This window comes from Desmodus rotundus, chromosome X (genome assembly GCF_022682495.2).
Source record: "Desmodus rotundus isolate HL8 chromosome X, HLdesRot8A.1, whole genome shotgun sequence".
Taxonomy (NCBI): domain Eukaryota; kingdom Metazoa; phylum Chordata; class Mammalia; order Chiroptera; family Phyllostomidae; genus Desmodus; species Desmodus rotundus.
Genome location: NC_071400.1, coordinates 62,703,973 through 62,724,195, shown reverse-complemented (window position 1 = coordinate 62,724,195; position 20,223 = coordinate 62,703,973).

The following is a 20,223-nucleotide window of genomic DNA, read 5'->3' as shown; positions in this document are numbered from 1 at the left end:
TGATGGCTAAATAAGAGAGGTGCACTGGATGCCTCATTCTTGTGGCTGGTTTGGGCCACTATCTGTACCATATATCTAGTCATGTCAATCCTCTCTCCACAGGCAGGTTCCTGGACTAATTTGTGTTCTCAAGTAGGAAAATGGAGACAACTGTACTTGAACAACAATAAAAAATGTACCTATGTGCTTTATTAGGGAATTTGAATACCTTACTGTCTATTATGACCTTAACTTGGAGGGCTCTCTATATCATTCTTTCCACTTGCCTGTCCCTGGAGAAGAAGGAACGAGTTTGGTTAGCAGCTCAGGCCCATGCAGATGCTTTAAACAGACAAGACCCTAATAATAGTCCAGTAGGTGCTACTGCCATCCCACGTGAAGAACCTGACTGGGATTATCAGGAAGGGAGACCAGGCAGGTGGGCTTGTAGTCATATGATCACCTGCCTAATTGCTGGCCTTAAGTCCTCAGCAAATAAGGCAGTCAATTATGATAAATTTAAGGAAATTATACAAGGATTGAATGAAAACCCTGCAGCCTTTCTGTCCCATCTCCAGGACACCCTCCAACGGTTTACTAACTTAAACCCAAACTCCCTGGAAGGCAGCCTACTTCTCCATATACATTTTTTCTCACAGTCAGCCCCAGACATAAGGAGAAAGCTCCAAAAGTTTTTTTTTTAATTTTTATTGTTATTCAATTACAGTTGTCTGCCTTTTCTCCCCATCCCTCCACCCCACCCCAGCCGAACCCACCTCCCTCCCCCACCTCTGCCCTCCCCCTTGATTTTGTCCACGTGTCCTTTATAGTAGTTCCTATAATCCCCTCTCCTCACTGTACCCTCCCCACTCCCCTCTGGTTATTGTTAGATTGTTCTTAACTTCAATGTCTCTGGTTATATTTTGTTTGGAAAGCTTCAAAAGTTTGATGCTGGCTCCAAGACTGGACAAACTGAACTAATGAAACTGGTCTTTAAGGTCTTTAACAATAGAGACAAGGAACGATCACAACAAAAGAGGGAAAGAGAGGAGGCAAAGGCCAAGTCCCGTTGTCAGGCTTACCAGCTCTTAGCCTCAACACTGAAAGACATCCAAGGGCCGCCTAATGGAAAAGGCAAAGAGATAGGAAAGCCTCCCCTGGGAGCTTGCTTTAAACATAGCAAGTCAGGGCACTGGGCCAGGTGCTGCCTGCAGCCATGGCCTCCACTAGGGCCTTGTCCTCTCTGTTAAGTAGAGGGCCATTGGAAGTCCGACTGTCCTCAGGCCTCTCAAGGCAAGGGGACATCGGTTACCCATTCACAATGGACCCCTAGCTTCAGGCTCCCAGAGCTCCTAGGACTGGCTGTGGAAGACTGAGGGTGCCCGGGAGCCACCATAAGCCCTGCGACCATCTACACAGCGCAGCCGCGGGTAACGCTGTCAATAGCAGGTAAGCCCATTTTTTAATTGGGTTGTTTGTCTTCCTGGAGTGCAGTCGTGTGAGTTCTTTATATATTTTGGAGATCAGGCCCTTGTCTGAGGTATCATTAGCAAATATGTTTTCCCATACTGTTGGTTCTGTTTGTAATTTGGTGCTGTTTTCTTTAGCCATGCAGAAGCTTTTTATTTTTATGAGGTCCCATTTGTTTATTCTTTCCTTTATGTCCCATGCTTTAGGGGATGTGTCTGTGAGGATGTTGCTGCGTGGAATGTCTGAGATTTTCCTGCCAATGTTTTCCTCAAGCAACAACCGAAGTGCCCATCAGCAAACGAGTGGATCCAAAAACTATGGAATATTTACACAATGGAATTCTACGCAGCAGAGAGAAAGAAGGAGCTTATACCCTTTGCAACAGCATGGATGAAACTGGAGAGCATTATGCTAAGTGAAATAAGCCAGGCGGTGAGGGACAAATACCATATGATCTCACCTTTAACTGGAACATAATCAATAGAAGAAAAAAGCAAACAAAATATAACCAGAGACATTGAAGTTAAGAACAATCTAACAATAGCCAGGGCGGGGGGCGGAGGCTGGGACAGTGGGAAGAGGGGATTACAGGAACTACTATAAAGGACACATGGACAAAACCAAGGGGGAGGGTGGAGGTGGGGGAGGGAGGTGGGTTCAGCTGGGGTGGGGTGGAGGGATGGGGAGAAAAGGCATACAACTGTAATTGAGTAACAATAAAAATTAAAAAAAAAATAGCAGGTAAGCCAATAGTCTTTCAAATAGACACGGGGGCCACTTACTCTGCTCTTCCCGAATATTCTGGAAGTCTTGTTCATTCCTCAGTTTCTATTGTTGGGGTCAGCAGTATAATTTCTCAACCCTTCCATACTCCCTCTCTGACATGTTCCTTAGAAGGACACTCCTTCACACGCTCCTTTTTAGTTCTTCCTCACTGGCCAACACCAATTCTAGGAAAAGACCTCCAAGCCAAATTTAAAGCTCAAATACTCATTCCTTCTCCTCCTAATCCTCAAAGGTTCTTTTTGCTCTCTCTAGCTAGTTCCAAACCTCACAAGTCACTATCCCTCCCAGTCATAGAAGTACATCCTATAGTTTGGAACACTGATATTCCTATTATAGCTAAACACCAACTCCCTATTTGGATCTCCCTCCAAGATTTTATCCACTTTCCAGCATGGCCTCAATACCCTCTAGCATGAGACGCCCTACAAGGAATAAAACTCATCATAAGCTGCCTCCTTCATGCAGGATTACTGAGACCTACAAACTCCCCATACAACACACCCATTCTTCCAGTCAAAAAGCCAAATGGCACTTATCGTTTAGTCCAGGACTTACAAATCATCAACCAGCTGTTATTCCCCTCCACCCAGTAGTCCCTAACCCATACACTCTTCTTTCTCTTATTCCTCCAAACACTACCTATTACTTTGTCCTCAACCTCAAAGACACATTTTTCACCATTCCTTTACAACCTGACTTTCAAAATCTCACATTCACTTGAACTGACCCTGACACCCATATCTCCCAACAACTTACTTGGGCAGTTTACCCCAAGGATTTCAAGACAGTCCCCACCTTTTTGGGATACCTGGCTAGGGATCTTAAAGCCACTGATCTCTCCCCATCAGCCCTTCTACAACATGTTGATGATCTTCTACTCCGCAGCCTGACCCTATAAGACTCGCAGACACACATGGCCCAACTCCTTAATCACTTAGGACAATTAGGTTACCGAGTTTCCCCCAATAAGGCCCAACTATCCAAATCATCAGTAATATGTCTACAATTTATTCTATCCCCCAAACACGAAGAGATCATCCCTGACTGTAAGACCCTCATTGCCTCCATGCCAATTCCTACAACTAAACAAGCTCTCCTTTGCTTCCTTGGATTGGCTGGATATTTTAGAATCTGAATCCCCAACTCTGGTCTCATAGCTAAACCACTGTATGATGCTGCCAAGGGCCCACTAAATGAACCCCTGCCACCAAATAAGTCAATTTGCCAACCAGTTAAGGAGCTGAAGAAAGTCCTAACAGAAGCTCTGGCTCTAGCCTTCCCTAACCTAGAAGTCTTTTATCCTTTATATGGATGAAAGGCAAGGAATAGTGTTAGGGTTATTTGGAAAAAAATCAGGACCTGATCTCAAAGTAATTGTCTACTTATCTCAACAGCTAGACCCTACCGTTTGAGGCTGGCCTTCATGCCTGAGGGCCCTGGCTGCTGCAGCAATACTTACTACAGAGGCCCAAAAACTTACCTATTCTCAACCTATAACTGTCTACTCCCCCCATGCAATAGCAGACTTAATTGTCAATCAGGCAGAAAAATTCCTGCATCCCTCAAGGCGACAGCAATTCTTCCTAAATTTAGGCATCCCATGTAAAAGGAGCTAGATACACCACCACAAAACCTGCTACAATCCTCCCCCTACCAGAAACCACGGGGGAGGAACATTCCTGCACTAAATTCCTGTCCACCATCATTTTGCCTTTTCTTCATATTTCTGAATTGCCTCTCTCTTCCCAGAAGACACCTGGTTCATAGGCAGGAGCTCATTCCTAAACGCAGGTCAGCACAGGGCTGGATACACTATTGTATCCTTCACCCAAATCATTGAGGCTAGCCCTCTTCCACCAGGGACATCATCACAATGAGCTGAGCTCATAGCCTTAATTTGAGCCCTCAGCATAGGAAAGGACAGAAAAATCAACATATACACTAACTCCAAATATGCCTATCATATCTGACACTCACATGCCTCCATATGGGCATAGAGGGGTTTCCTCATATCCAAAGGATCCCCTACCACCAATACAGACTTCGTGTCTAAATTCCTCTTAGCAGCACAGCAAACTTCTGAAATAGCAGTCATTCATTGCAAAGGACACCAGGGCGATACAGCTGCCATCTCAATTGGGAATGAGTGGGCAGGCAAACACACTAAACAAGCAGCCACCCTTCCTGCCACTAAATACCAACTCTTAACTCTCCCTACTCTAACACCAAGATACACTCCCGAAGAAATTAAAAAACTTGTACAAGAAAGGGCAGTCTGGGAAGGTGAGTATGTCACCAAAGCAGGGCAATTAATACTTCCTCTAAACCAAAGAAGATAATTCCTCTCTCATTTCCACAGAGCCCTCCATGTAGGATTCCCACCTTTCCTCAAATTTCTATACCCTCTAATTTTATGCCATCAACTTTCCTCATTTCTCCAAACCATCACTCAACAATGCCCCACACTCTATGGAGACCAAAACATAGCTCTCCACTTTGGAAAATATCAAGGTTCCATTTTCACTGAATGCATTAAAAAAAAAAAAAAGTCACAAGAGGTCCTACCCCCATCCTAGACTCTTTGCTTATAGCATCTTTAGTGGCTCAAGGGTTAGAATGGTGGGGAACTAGGGTTACAGATGGCACCTCAAGACAAAGCATACACAGTTGACTCACAACTCAATACATGTTTGCAGAGTTATACCCACCCTCAAGAATATACTGGATTTGTGGATCACATATACTGGATCCTACACCCAAACTGGATAGGGCAATGCTCCTTAGGATACCTACTCATAGAAGTAAGCCTTGCTTAGGAAAACACTTCACTTCCTTTCCTGCTCAGGGGACATGGGTGTCTTTTTAAAAGGGGGGGCCTCTACTAATCCCCATAATAGCTTTAATTGGTGCCATTGCTGGGTTTGCAATAGGGGGTGCCTCACTAGGCATACAGCACCAAATTTCCCAAGACACGGCTGAATCACTAACTAAGATGGGGGAAACCCTAGCTGCACACCAGGAACAGCTGGACTCCCTAGCAGGGGTAGCTTTACAAAACTGGAGGGCCCTTGACCTCCTTAGTGCCTCAGCAGGAGGAACATGGCTGTACCTTAAAGAAGAGTGTTGCCTTTATATAAACAAATCAGGGGAAGTCCAGCAGAACATTCAAAGTATTCATGAGTCTGCATCTAAGATCAGGACCTCCACTTCCTTGTGGGAGCCCACCTCATGGCTTCCTAATATGACCTGGTTATTGCCCTTCTTAGGCCCCCTATTCATGATACTTCTTTTACTCCTGTTTGGCCCATGCCTATTTAACCTGCTTATAAAGTTTATATCTTCCAGATTAGACCAGCTCAAAAAACAAGTCGGGACCACCCTCTACTTGCAGGATCAGAATCCTGTACAGGCCCAGGCTCGATTTCTAGATATTACCTAAAGATGACTCTTCAACCCTTGTCAGCATTAAACTAGTTACAGAAGAAATTTGGCAACATCTTCCCCAAATAAAACAGAAAAAAAGCCTGGGATGTTAGAATGTACTGGAACATGGACCTAAGTACCGCCTATGCTGGAACAAAGAAGGTATACATCTCCAGCTAAATACCTGACCTTCAGATTCCCCATATCACAAGCACCTGAGGCATAGCCTGCTGGCATCCTGTTGGAAACCAGTTGAATCCTCAGTGTCCCCTCCCCTCTCCCTCAAGCTTTCTACAGAATCAGGCCTTCCTGATCAGATACCCAGGACAGCTGGAGAAGATCAGCGGGTGACTCGCCCTCCCCCAGGGGTCTGCTACACACCTTAAAAACCCTTCTACACTTTCCCTTGGGGTTTCCATCTGTTCCGACCCAGCCTGCCTGATCTCAGTGTCCTGCCTTGAATAAAAGCCCTTACTTGGACCTTTCTGGCTCCAGGTCCTTTCTTAGCTACCTCGGCTACCTAACAGGAAAGAGGAAAGAAAGAAAAGCTTAAGAGATGTCTATAGGAAAGGGAATTGATTTTGAGCTGATAGATGGAGAAGGAATACTAAGAGTTAGGAACGAAACCAGGCTAAGATAGGGAAAAATTAAAGTTTGAGATGAAAAAAGAAAATGCAGGAGGAAGACAGAATGGAGTAGGACAGGGGAATGGTAAAATTTGAGATTTGAAATACAAAAATAGTGAAGATCTAGAGAAAAAAATATAGAAATGCAACAATAACCACCTTATCCACAACCATCAAGCAAAAATTGATAAAAATGGAGAGAAAACCAGGGATATTTTAAGAGTGGGAAAAAGAATATGAGATGGCCAATAATAAGAAAAATGGCTTTGAGAGGTTGGAGGGGACGGGAATAGTAAGAGTGCAGAATGGAAACAGGTTGAAGCGAGAGAGAAAACAAAATTTTAAATGAAAATAAGAAGAGGAAACAAAAAGGTAAAATGGGGTAGAAGGGAGGAGCAAAATATGAGATTTTTAATAAACTATAATTAAAATCTAGTGACTTAATATGCACAAACTTGAAGGGTAAGAAATGAATGTTACAAAGCTATGCTGGAGAGAAAATATCGCAAATCATGAAGAAGACTGTTTTGGAATTCGTCTCAGTAGCATCTAGTGTGCACCACTGTTTTTTTTCTTTCTGGATTCACCTCTGGTGATGTCAGATGGTGTCCCAGTTTGGCCTTAGGCAGCCTGTTAGAGACTACCAGGGATCCACAGTCTATGGCTGACTTCTTCAGCTGTTAATCTGGTCACTATAATAGCAGTCGAGCTTAAGCACCACAGCATGGGGCAGAGTAATTCCTGTGGGTGGGGCTATTGCTTCCCCTCAGGCTGCTGCCATTTGGAGGAGAGTGCTCTGCATGAGCAAGAGCTCCTGCAATATGGGGGTTGACTCAGCACCAGGATCCTGGCAGCTGCTCTCTCAGTTCTCTCCTGAAAGCCACTGTCCCCTTCTCTCCTCAAGCATCTCTAGTCTACTCTGCCCCCCACTTGCAAGAGCCCAGGGTAAGTGGTTGCAAATGAAATTTTATGCATTGGCCTTTTGAAAGGCTGTGATTCCAGATGTCTGTCTCTGGCAGAGGGAAATGTTGCTACTTTTCGCAGCTGGATGTTATTTGGGTTCTTTTTGGGTTCAGGTGCTATAGGCTGGGGAGTCCAGCTTACGGTTTAGACCCCATTGTACTCAGAGGGAACCCCCTGGCTGCTGAAATAATCCTCTGGCAGTTCAGCTGCTTCCTGTGGGTGCCCAGCCAGCCCTCTCATGTCTCACCTGCACTACATCAAGTCATGTTGTGGTGAAGCTGTTTTTTCTGCCTGTCCGTGGTTACAAGTCTTCTCTCCCACTATTGTTCAGTTGTTTGTTTCAGATGATTTCTCTGCAATGTAGTTGTAATTCTGGATTGGTCTTGGGAGGAGGTTAGTGTAGCTTCTACTTACTCCTCCGCCATCTTGGATCTCCCCCTATGTAGTGATATTTCATCATGGCCTTAATTGACATTTCCCTAAGACCTAGTGATGTTGAACATCTCATGTGATTTTGTTTTGCCAACATTATATTATATTCAATGAAATATCTTTTTATGTTTCTTGCTCATGTTTATTTGGAGATATATAATAAGTTGATTTATTATTTTATTTACTGTTGAATTTTAAAAGTTTAATATATATTCCAGATAATAATTCTTTGTCCGATGAATGATATACAGCTGTCCTTTTCCATTCCATAGCTTAACCTTTTATCCTCTCAGCAGGATCTTTCATGGAGAAAAAGTTTTAAATTTTCATGAAGTCCAATTCATCAAGTTTTTTATATAGACTATACTTTTAGTCTATATAAAAGTCTTTTAGTCATCTCTAAGAAGTCTTTATTATATCCTAGGCCCTGAATATTTTCTAAGAGTTTTCTAAATATTTTCTAAAACTTCTAAAAGTTTTTTAAGTTTACATTTTACATTTAAGTCTATTATCCACTTTGTGTTGATTTTTGCATGTGATAGTTAATTTTATGTAAACTTAGCTGCATTACAGAGTGCACAGATTCAACACTATTTCTGGGAGTGTCTGTGAGCATTTTTTTGGGATGAGGTTAGCATTTTAATTGATGGACTCAGTAAAATAGACTGACATCCCCAATGTGGGTGAGTATCCATTGAGGGCCCGAATAGAACAAAAGTTGGAGGAAGGATAAATTTACCCCTTTTTCTTCCTGCCAACCTACTTGAACTGGGACATTGGTCTTCTCTTCTCCTTGGATTGGGATTTATACCATAAGTTCCCTTGTTCTCTGGCATTCACACCCTGAGTGGAATTACACTACTGATTTTCCTGAGTCTCAACTTACAGACTGAAGATCATGGAACTTCTCAGCCTCCATAATCATTGAGTCAATTTCTTATAATAAATAAATATATATTAAATGCATATATGTATAGACATGTGTCACTTTACAACAAGACTACATTCTGAGAAATGCATCATTAGACAATTCTGTCATTGTATGAATATGACAGAGTGCACCTCCATAATCCTACATGGTATAACCTAGGATACACCTAGGATACACCTAGGATATTAGATATGGTCTATTGTTTCTAGGCTACAAACCACTGCCACATATACTGAATACTTTATACTGAACACTGTAAGCAACTGTAACATAAGGGTAAATATTTGTGTAAGTAAATATTTAAACATAGAAAAGGTACTCTAGTAAACATAAGGTATAAAACATAAAAAATGATACACCTGTATGGACTATTTACCATGAACGCAGTTTGCTGGATTGGAAGTTGTTCTGGGTGAGTCAATGAGTAAGTACTGAGTAAATGGGAAGGACTAAGGCATTTTAGTACAGTACTGTAGATTATAAACACTGTCCCACAAGCCTTCACCCTGCTTTCATCCAAAAGGGTCAGAAATAGAACATTGAAACTGTTGATGCTGCTCCATGAACGGGGATCTGGGATATTTCCAACTGATTGGAAATATCAAGGAGAAACTGATCTGGAAAGGTGTAGGTTACTATAATAGTGAACGTCAGGAGGGAGTGAAAGGTGACATGAGGATGAGCAGGAATAAAAAAACCAAGATGGAGGAAAAAAAGAATATAGGACATTGTCATGGCAATGTGTTTTTAGCTATTGCATATTGGAGCAATGGTCAGATTAAGTAACTTTTTGGTGTTTATTTTTTTTAAAGAGCATGTTTATTTAACATGGAGAGGGTGTAGGATTTAGGACTCAAAATTTTGACATTGGAAATTTGTATTTTGTTTCATTGATCCTATATGGCACAAAGAAGTCTCTCTGGCATTGATCTGATGGAAGAAATAAAACTTACCTATGTTTTACATCATTACAATCTGAAAATATTTCCAAAATAAAGGGGCAAACTGGATCCACAATACCACAGAAAGCGTTTACTAAAGCAGCAGTGGCACTTAATACTTGTTAAGGTAGCTCCTATGGACTTGTGAACTTGTTCAGGATCTTGGGTCCTCAGCAAAGAGTTTACAGCAATGTCCTCTGAAGACCATCAAGTTAGATCTGGTAGGGCTGTAGCGACCTCTCAATATGTAGTGCTGTGGTGACAGGCTCCTCTGTTTTGAAACAGGTCAGTGCTTGATTGATTGGAATGTGATCTGTACACTCAAAATTGAAGTGTTGTGAGAGGGATTCTATTGCCAAGCTCCACAGGTATTTTTTCAGAGAAAAAAGTTCTGAACAACATATTCTTCCATTTTATAAGAAATTAAATGTCATTATAATTTTATGGGGCCACTGTCATATATGCAATTTATTGTTGACCAAAATGTTCTTACTCAGTGCATGACAGCTTGTCCCCATTGGTTTTCTTTCTTGGAAAACTCTGACTAATACATATTTTTGATACCAAGAATGTTTCTAGAGAAATAGAATGTTAAGAATGTTAAAGATGAGTTTTAGTTCCAGGATTTCTGGAATTGACTCACTAATTTGGTGAGATTTAAAGATGCTAATAACTTTATTTCTAGTGATAAGGAGGGCACTGATAATCCATGGTGTAATCAGGCAGTAGAGATAAGCAAAATATCTGCATTGGGTACTCCTAATGAACCACTTATACTAAGCAAGGTGGTGGATGACTGTTGATACTTTTAAACATTTTTTAGAAAACTAATGAATATAATAACTTTGACTGGTTCCTCCTAATGTCACTGGACAAAGTGGTGCAAGAAAAGAATGAGCTAAGGTACTCAAATTCCAAGCTAAAGGGATGCATAAATGACCTAAGAGCTTCTATGTATTTTCTGAAGGGAATCTTTATCTCCTGTTGCCACAGGGCTAAAATTGTTGAAAATTAAATACAGAATTTTACTATACAACTGGCTAAATTACTCCCAGATAGACTCCCAGATTCACAGGGTATCAACTGCTAAAGTGAGGGCATTGATTGAAAAAGTACATGATCCTGTAATTTGAGATGGAGACATGTTAAAAGACTTTAATGAAGGTGAAGACACTGAGGCTCTAAATTGTGATGAGTCTTCTTTGCAAGTGGAATAGGTCTCCACCCTCAGTGGAAGTAGCCTCCCACCTCCAGTGAAATTGAATTCCTCACCTGGAGCAGAAGTGACCTACCCAATCCCAATGGCAATTACGTTTTCATTTCCCAGTGGTATTGGCCTCTCCATTCACATTAGCATTTCCCTTCCATCTTATAGGATTGAAGAAACTACACTGCCTCATGAAATTTTAATGGCTTCCCTGAAGCAGTTGCCATTAAATATGATGCTGATTCTAATTAGGACCTACCCTTACCACCCCTTTTTGCATTCAGACCTGTAACTAGAATCAAGTCCAGTAGTATTCTAAAAGTGAGTTACAATGTGTGACCCAGGAGATTTGTTACACTCCAAAAGAACTATTTGAGTAATTTTTATAGACTGAAATCCAGGAAACATTTGTGGGAATGGATACAAAGGCTGTGGGATAATATAGGAAAATATAAGGATAGATCAGGCTGAATTTATTGACATAGGTTCACTAAGCAGAGATTCTGCATTTAATGTTGAAGTTGGGATTGGTTTTTTGTTTTTATTTTAGTAAAGATGGGAGTTTTATTCTTTATATGGGATTATAACATGTTTCTTATTTTTTCAGTTCATATTTTTCTTTTTTTTTATTGTTGTTCAAGTACAGTTGTCTCCATTTTCTGCACCCCCACCACTGAAGTTAGGGACTTAGAAAGGGTTCTAATTGTTTGTTTGGTTGGTTGAAACATGGCCTTGATTTAATGTAGGAAAAGAGATTCAAAAGCTAACAGAGATTGAAATGTTAGAGTGGATTTGTCATTGAAGACCTACTTATCCACACTGGGAGAATCCAGAATGCATACCTTTCAGAAATATGGTGAGACATAAATTTGTGATGGGAACACCAGCATCCTTGAGAGCTCTGTGATTACTCTTTTCTGCAGACCAGACCTCACAGTGAAAACTGCAGTTATTGAATTGGGAAACCTAAATGCAATGGGAGTAATTGGATCCTGGGTGGCAGGGGCAAAGTGAAAGCACTCAACTTCCAATGGCAAAGCGGGCATGGTTATCATAATGTACAGCAGAGTCAAAACAGCAGTCAGAGTCATCTGACTTGTACAAATCTATAGTGTTGGCTAATTTTTAAATTTTATTTATTTTTAGGGAGAGGAGAAGGGAGGGAGAAAGGGAAGGAGAAAGAGAGGGAGAGAAACAACAATGTGTGGTTGCCTCTCGTGCACCCCTGCTGGAGACCTGGCCTGCAACCCAGGCATGTGTCCTGACTGGGAATTGAACCAGCAACTCTTTGGTTTACAGACCAGTGCTCAATCCACTGAACCACACCAGCCAGAGCTACTGTTGGCTGATTGATTGTGGTGTTCTTAGTAGATAGAAAGCATACTCAATTCTTAGTTGATCTGTATAAGCAGAAAATTTCTAGGTCAAATGAACAAATGATAAACCTGAATTATAAAAACAGTATGATGGCCTCTCAATCAATTCCCAGACTTGAGTGAGTTAACACAATCAGATCCCCTTGAATGAACCTGAAGACAAGTTCCCTTGAGGAAATAACCCAGTACACTACTGAAAATTTATACTGTTATTCTTTCTCCTAGTCTTCCCCTAGAGAAACTATAATCTTTACCAAGATAACTGTACTTTAGGGAAAAGGAAATAATCAGACCCTGTGGGAACTACTGGACACTGGCTTTGAACTGACACTAATTTTTTTACTGTTGTTCAAATACAGTTGCCTCCATTTTCCTCCCACCACTCCCTCCACTCCAGCCATCCCCACTTCCCACCCTTGATCCTACCCCTCTTTGGTTTTAAATTTTAATATATTTTATTGATTATGCTATTACAGTTGTCCACACTAATTGTAGGAGAACCAAAATGTCACTGTATCCCATTAGTCAGAGTAGGGACATACAAAGGAAAGGAGATCAATGGGGTTTTAGTTCAGGTTCATCTCCCTATAGATTTAGTGAGACCCTAAACTCATTGTGTGGTTATTTCTCAAGTTCCAAAAATTCATAATTGGAATAGGCACACTTAGCAGATGGCAGAATCCCTACATTGGTTCCCAAAGTAATGGAGTGAGGGCTATTATGGTGAAAAAAGCTAAGTGGAAGCCACTAGAAATGCCTCTACCTGGGCAAATAGTAAACCAAAAGCAATACTGCATTTCTGATGGAATTATAGGAGTTAGTGACACTATCAAGGACTTGAAAGACACAGAGGTGGTAATTCCCACTACATCACTACTCAATTCACTTATTTGGACTGTGAAGAAGTCAGATGGATCTTGGAGAATGACAGTGTGTTATTGTAAGCTTAACCAGGTGGTAACTCCAATTGTAGATACTATACCAGATGTGGTTACATTGCTTGAGCAAATTAGCACATCTCCTGGTACCTGGTATGCAGCTATTGATCTGGCTTTGTCTCCTCAACACTTTTTAGTAACAACCACCAGAAACCATTTACTTTAAGGTAGCAAGGTCAATACCACATCATTTCACTGTCTTACTTCAGGGGTGTATCAACTCTCCATCTGACCCTATTTCATAATTTTTTTAAATATATTTATTAATTATGCTATTACAGTTGTCCCATTTCCCCCCCACTCCACTCCATCCTGCCCACCACCCTCCCTCCCACATCCCCCCCCATAGTTCATGTCCATGGGTCATACTTATAAGTTCTTTGGCTTCTACATTTCCTACACTATTTTTACCCTCCCCCTGTCTATTTTCCACCTATCATCTATGCTACTTATTCTCTGTACCTTTCCCCCCCTCTCCTCCTCCCACTCCCTTATTGACAACCCTCATGTTCTAGTTGTTTGCCTAGTTTGCTCTTGTTTTTGTTTTATGTGTGGTTGTTAATAACTGTGAGTTTGCTGTCCTTTTTACTGTTCCTATTTTTGATCTTCTTTTTCTTAGGTAACTCCCTTTAACATTTCATATAATAAGGGCTTGGTGATGATGAGCTTCTTTAACTTGACCTTATCTGAGAAGCACTTTATCTTCCCTTCCATTCTAAATGATAGCTTTGCTGGATACAGTAATCTTGGATGTAGGTCCTTGCGTTTAATCTTGGGTAATGTAATTATGATGTGCCTTGGTGTGTTCCTCCTTGGGTCCAGCTTCTTTGGGACTCTCTGAGCTTCCTGGACTTCCCGGAAGTCTATTTCCTTTGCCAGATCAGGGAAGTTCTCCATTATTTGTTCAAATAAGTTTTCAATTTTTTGTTCTTCCTCTTCTCCTTCTGGCACCCCTATAATTCGGATGTTGGAACCTTTCAAGGTGTCCTGGAGGTTCCTAAGCCTCTCCTCATTTTTCCAAGTTCTTGTTTCTTCATTCTTTTCTGGTTGGATGTTTGTTTCTTCCTTCTGGTCGATACCATTGATTTGAGTCCCAGTTTCCTTCTCATCACTATTGGTTCCCTGTACATTTTCCTTTGTTTCTCTTAGCATAGGCTTCATTTTTTCATCTGTTTTTCGAACAGATTCAACCAAGTCTGTGAGCATATTGATAACCAGTGCTTTGAACTGTGCATCCGATAGGTTAGCTATCTCTTCATCGCTTAGTTGTATTTTTTTCTGGAGCTTTGAAGTGTTCTGTCATTTGGGCCATTTTTGTTTGTTTGTTTGTTTGTTTGTCTTGGTGCGTCTGTTACTTTAAGGGGCGGAGCCTTAGGTGTTCACCGGGGCGGGGTAATGCTGGTCACTGCGCTGTGACGCTGTACGTGGGGGAGGGGCCGAGTGGGAGCAATGGCGCCCGCCTCACTCTCCTCTGGATTTCAATCTTTCACTCCAATACCCACAATCCAACTGGGCCACTCTGGTGCTGGTTCCCGAGTAAGTGGGCCTGTGCATACTCTAGGCCCCTGTTGGTCTCTCCAGCGACCTCTCCTGTGAGGCTGGGAGTCTTTCTTGCTGCCGCCCCAACCCCCAGGGGCGCTTTCAATCAGAGGTTTGAGGCTTTATTTCCCAGAGCTGGAGCCCTGGGTTGCGCGGTCTGCTTCGCTGCCCGCCGTTCGTCCGGTTTATCTGTGGGCGAATGTGGTGCCGCAGGGTGCTACCCGCCACTCTGCCTGCCCCACTCTCCGCCACTCTGAGTCCGGCCCTCTGGGTTTATCTGTGCAAATGTGGGACCGCAGGGTCTGCTAGTGCTCGGACTGCCTGCGCCATTTGTCCCACACTCCGCCAGTCTCAGTCCCGCCACAGCCACGCAAGTCCTCTCCACCCCGGTGCCCATTTCCGCCCCTCCTACCGGTCTGGATGAATGTTTATTTTCTATTTCCTTGGTGTCGGTCCCCCTTGCCGTTTGATTCTCTGTCAGTTCTGGTTGTGCGAGGAGGCGCAGTGTGTCTACCTACGCTGCCATCTTGGTTCCGAATCCCTATTTCATAATTTTAGCTCACAGGAATCTTTGTCACATCTCCTTTGTACAAGATATCATATTGATCTATTAAATTGCTGATATGCTGATTGGACCTAGTGAGCAAGAAGTAGCAATTAATCTAGGCTTATTGGCAAGACATTTGCATTTGATATGGTGGAAAATAAATGTGACTAAAATTCAATGGCCTTCTTTCTACCTCAGTGAAGTTTCTACAGGTCCAGTGGTATAGAGCATATTGAGATATTTTTTCTAAACTGAAGAAGTTTCACTTGCTGCTCCTACAACCAAAAGAAAATACCTAGTGAATCTCTTATGGATTTTGGAGGCAACATATTCCACATTTGGAATATGTATTATTAACATATTTCTCTGGCCCATTAACAGAGTAACCCAAAAAGCTGTTACTCCTTACTGAGACCCATAACATAACAGGACATGGCTCTGTAATTGGGCCAAGCTACACAAGCTGTTCTGCTACTTGGGATATCTGATACAATAAATCCATGGTGCTTGAAGTTTCAGTGGCAGATAGAGATGCTGTTTGGAGCCTTAGGCGGGCTCCTATAATGCAGTGCAGGTCCTTAGGAATTTGGAGCAAAGACCTGCCATACTCTGTGGGTAACTATCCTTTTTTTGAGAAACAGCTCTTGGCCTGCTACTGAACCTTGGTAGAGATTGAGCATTAATCATGGACTACCAAGTAACCATGAAAACTGAACTGCTTATTAAGAACTGGATGTTATCTAGCCCACCAAGCCATGAATTTGGTTGTGCACAGCAGCACTCCATCATCAAATGGAAGGGGTGTGTAGGTGACTAGGCCCAAGTAGACCATTAATGCACAAGTATTTTGCATAAAGAAGTGGCCCAACTGCCCATGATCCTCACTCCTGCTACACTGTCTTATCTCTCTGAGCCTGTACATATGGTTTTAAGAGGAATTTTCTGTGACCAATTGGTGAAGGAAGACAATAACTGGGCCTAGTTTACAAAGGTTTCTGCAGGATAGGCAGGTACCACCATATATAGCTAACAGCTGCAGCACTATGGCCCCTTTCCTTGACAACTGAAGTAAATGGGTGAAGGGAAATCGACCCAGTAAGCAGAACTACAAGCAGTGTATTTGGTTGTTCACAGTGCTTGGAAGGAGAAATGGTCATATATTGATTATATACTGAATTTTGGGCTGCAACCAATACATTTCCTAGAAGATCATGTACTTGGAAGGAATATGATTGGAAAATTGGTGACAAGAAAATTTACAGAAGAGGTACGTGGATAGAGCTTTCTAAATGGGCAAAAATATGTGGATAGATGAGTGCCATGTAAATGCTAACTGACCACAGTTGACCTCAGTAGAGGAAGGTTTTAATAATTAGGTGGATAAGATTACCTATTCTGTGGATACTAGTCTGCTTCTTTCCCTAGTCATCCCTGTCATCACCCAGTAGACTCATGAACAAAGTAGCTAAGGTGGCAAGGATAAAGTTGTGCATGGGCTCAGCAACATGGACTTTCATTTGCCAAGGCTGACCAGGCAGTGTTCACTGTTGACTGCCTAATCTGCCAGCAGCAGAGACCAGCACTGAACCCCTTCAATATGGCAGCCTCCTCAGTGGGGATCAGTGAAATACCTGGTGACAGGTTGATTACAATGAACAGCTTCCATCATGGGAATATTTTGTTCCTACTGGAATAAACACTTTGTATATGGATTTGCATTCTCTGTACACAGTTTTTCTGAGAAAACAACCATCCGTGGACTTACAGAACACCTTCTCTGTCATCATGGTATTCCATACAACATTGCTTCTTCTCAATGAATTCATTTTATAGGAAAATGGAATTTACTAGTCTTACCATTTTCCCCACCATTCTGAAGCAGCTGTCTTGCTAAAATAGTGAAATGGTCTTTTGAAGATTCAGTTACAGTGATAGCTAGGTGGCAATTCTTTGAAGTGCTGGGCAAGATTATGCAGAAGTTTTTATGTGCTCTTAATCGGCATCCAATACTTAAGTGCCATTTCTCCCACAGCAAGGATTCATGGGTCCAAGGGTCAAGGGGTAAAAATGGGAGTTGCACCACTTGCTGTTACTCCTAGTTATACACTAGCTAAATTTTGTTTCTTGTCTCCATAATCTTATACTCCTTGGCCTATAGGTCTTTGTTCAAAAGAGAGGGCTGCTTTCACCAAGAGACACAACAATGACTCCATGAACTGGAAATTAAGACCACTATCCAGCCACTTTGGTCTCCTCAAGCTTCTGAATCAACAAGCAAAGGAGAGAGTTATGGTGGTGACTGGGGTGACTGATCTTGACTAACAAGGGAAACTGGACTGCTACTCCACAATGGAGATAAGAAAGAGTATGTTTGGAATTTGAGAGATCCCTTAGGGAGTCTCTTAAGATGATCAGGCCCTGTGATAAATGTCAGTGGAAAACTACAACTACCTAACCCAGGCAGGACTACTAATGGCCCAGACCCTTCAAGAATCAAGGTTTGGGTCACCCCACCAGGTTAAAAAAAAAGTGCCTGCTAAAGGCAAAGAGAATACCAAGAGGGTAATGGAAAAAAGTAGTTATAAATACCAGTATGATGATGTGACCAGTTACAAAAACAAGGACTGTAATTGTCACGAGTATTTTCTCCTATGATATGTTTATGCATCTGTATATATATATGCATATATACATATACATATTCAGCTTCTTTCCTCTCTTATGATGTAACATAAGATGTATTAACTTTATATTATACTATTTAAGTATTATTAATTTAATTTAATTTTTAAGTATATTTTATTGATTATGTTATTATAGCTGTCCCAATTTTTTCTCCCCTTTACCCCCCTCCACCCTGCAACTCCCCTCCCTCCACCATTCCCCCCCTTAGTCCATATTCATGGGTCATACATATATATTCTTTAGCTTCTCTATTTCTTATACTATTCTTAACCTCCCCCTGTCTATTTTATGTCTACCAATTATATTTCTTATTCCCTGTACCTTTCCCCCCCATCCCCCCTCCCCCACCCCACTGATTACCCTCCATGTGATCTCTATATCTGTGATTCTGTTCCAGTTCTAGTTGTTTGCTTAGTTTTTGTTTTTGTTTTTCAGGTTCAGTTGTTGATAGTTGTGAGTTTGTTGTCATTTTACTGTTCATAATTTTTGACCTTCATCTATTTCTTAGATAGGTCCCTTTAACATTTCATTTAATAAGGGCTGGGTGATGATGAACTCCTTTAACTTGACCTTATCTGGGAAGCACTTTATCTGCCCTTCCATTCTGTATGATAGCTTTGCTGGATAGAGTCATCTTGGGTATAGGTCCTTGCCTTTTATGACTTTGAATACTTCTTTCCAGCCCCTTCTTGCCTGTAAGGTTTCCTTTGAGAAATGAGCTGATAGCCTTATGGGAACTCCTTTGTATGTAACTCTCTCCTTTCCTCTTACTGCTTTTAAGATTCTCTCCTTATCTTTAATCTTGGGTAACTTGATTACGATGAGCCTTGGTATATCCCTCCTTGGGTCCAATTTCTTTAGTACTCTTTGGGCTTCCTGGACCTCCTAGAAGTCTATTTCCTTCACCAGATTGGGGAAGTTTTACTTCATTATTTGTTCAAATAAGTTTTCAATGTCTTGCTCTTTGTCTTCCTCTTCCAGCACCCCCATGACTCAGATATTGGAGCACTTAAAGTTGTCCCATAGGTTCCTTGGCCTGTCCTCATTTTTTTTGCATTCTTGTTTCTTCATTCTGTTCTGGTTGGATGCTTCTTTCTTTTTTTTGTTCCAACTCATTGACTTGAGTTTCGGTTTCCTTTCCTTCACAGGTGGTTCCCTGTATATTTGTCTTTATTTCACTTTGGGTAGCCTTCATTTCTTCCTTCATGTTGCAACTGAGCTTAACCAATTCTGTGAGCATCCTGATAATCCTTGTTTTGAACTCTGCATCAGATAAGTTGTCTATCTCCTCATCACTTAGTTCTTTTTCTGGAGTTTTGATCTGTTCTTTCATTTGGGCCATATTTCTTTGTCTTGGTGCACCTGTTATGTGGTAAGGGGTGGAGCCTTAGGTATTCGCCAGGGCAGGGCAACCCTTTTTGCTACACTGAGGCTCTGTCTGTGGGGGAGGGGTCAGAGAGGGAACAGTGATGCTTGATCCACTCTCACCTCACTTTTCGTCACTTCCCTCCCTTCCCACAGGTGGATTGTGAACTCTCCTGTGAGGCTGGGAGTTTTTCCCACCACTGCAACCTCCACAGATTTCTTACATCCTTGGGTTTTGAGTCTTTAGTTTCCTGTGCTTAAACCCTAGGTTTCGTGGACTGTGTTTTCCCCCATTGCTCCTCCCAGCTTGTCTGTGCAAGAATGTGCGAACACTAGCACGATCTTATAGCCGCTGTCTGGCCTTGAGTCCTCTCCACCCCAGCTCCCCTCTCTGCCCCTCCTACCAGTCTGAATGAATGTTTCTTTAACTCCTTGGTTGTTGGACTAACATGCAAATGATTTTCTGGCAGTTCTGGTTGTTCTTTGTTTTTAAATTGGTTGTTATCCTTCTGTGGTTGTGTGAGGAAGTGAAGTGTTTCTGCCTATGCCTCCATCTTGGCCAGAACTCCCAGTTGACTTTTTAAAAATTCTTTTGTCTTGCAATTTCACTGAATTTACTTTTTAGTTATAGTTTTTAAAAATGTCTTGGGTTTTCTACATAGGTGATCATGTTATCTTCAAATAGGAACATGTTTTCTTTTTACTTTCCAGTCTGTAGACACTTTTTCTTGCCTTATTGCAGTGCTTTGGATTTCCAGCACTATGTAGAATAAGAGTAGTGAGAGTGGGTATCTTTGCCTTCTCTTTTACCTTAGAGTAAAACCATTTAGTCTTTAAGCATTATGTATGGATCAGATGTAGAGGTTTTGTAGATGCTCTTAATCAAGTTGAGGTAGTTTCCTCTATTCATAACTTTCTGAGAGTGTGAATTATGAAATGGGTGTTGAACTTTGTCAAACATTTTTTTCTGCATCAATTGATATAATCGTGTGTTTTTTCTTTCTTAACCTGTTAA